This window comes from Leptonychotes weddellii, unplaced genomic scaffold, assembly GCF_054177405.1.
Source record: "Leptonychotes weddellii isolate Sample4059 unplaced genomic scaffold, ASM5417740v2 HiC_scaffold_37881, whole genome shotgun sequence".
In the NCBI taxonomy this organism is placed as follows: Eukaryota; Metazoa; Chordata; class Mammalia; order Carnivora; family Phocidae; genus Leptonychotes; species Leptonychotes weddellii.
Window position 1 is genome coordinate 1 of NW_027982127.1, and position 1,072 is coordinate 1,072.

The following is a 1,072-nucleotide window of genomic DNA, read 5'->3' on the forward strand; positions in this document are numbered from 1 at the left end:
CTCTCTCTCTGTCAAATAAATAAATAAATAACCAGGCTCCGCCACTCATCACTTGTGCAAAAGAGACATAAAAGGAAATGCAAAGCATAACCCAGGTCTTGAGGGCCTGTTCGAGGTTTTCTTAAAATTAAGCAACAGTTGAAGGAGAACAATTTTAAGGGTATTACTGCCTTTCCTGTAAGTGAAGATCTAATGGAATGCGGAGCCGATATTGAAGGTCTACAAAATACATTTTGGCATGGATTATTCTTCCAACTGAAAATAAACTTTACGTCACAATACAATTTTGTCCCTCCAGTTGTGAAATTCCTAACAATTCCTTTTCATCCAAATGTAGACCAAAATACTGGTCGGGCTTGTATAGATATTTTGGATGACCCCGATAAGTGGAATACAAGCTATACCTTGAGCAGCGTCTTACTTACCCTCCAGGTTATGCTTTCTAATCCAGTGCTAGAAAATCCAGTGAATTTGGAAGCAGCCCAAATGCTGATTAAAGATGAATCTCTGTACAAACAAGAAGTTCGAAGACTTCTCAACCAACCAACACAATTGAGAAATAACAGCCCTGAGTTTCCTAAAGATCCAGATAAACTTATCAGATCAACTAAAGCAATCTCATTTAATGATTACTACAAGACATGGTCCGGAATAGCAACATCAAAAGCCACAGAATACTATAGAAGTCCATTGCTTGAAGATCCAAATTTTGTTGTAGAGTATTATAAATGGAAGAAAGCTGAATTAAAACATCCTAAAGAATGGAATTTAAAGTATGCTGCTTCCATGGCTCGGCTGGCTAGAGAAAGTAGAAGGCCTTCCAAAGTCAATTATCCAACTGAAAGATTTCATCTCTGCCCAACTCCAATTCAAAATTTTGCTGACTCACAGACTGAAATGGATATTGTCATGAAGACTGGTAGAACAAAGGAGAGGTGGAGGAGTGTAGCTTTACCAGATGATGATAATGCAAATGAGTCATGGGAAGAAGAAGCAGAAGACCTGGTCGCCTGGACCAACACTCTTGATATAGATGTTTTAGAAGATTCAGCCTGATGCTCCAGGATTTAAA

General features: G+C 38.4%; 1 pseudogene; it reads left to right on the plus strand.

Moving 5' to 3' along the window:
• The first annotated feature begins 132 nt into the window (after nucleotides 1–132).
• Nucleotides 133–1,056, plus strand: LOC102738042 (ubiquitin-conjugating enzyme E2 U pseudogene; annotated as a pseudogene).
• The last annotated feature ends 16 nt before the right edge of the window (nucleotides 1,057–1,072 follow it).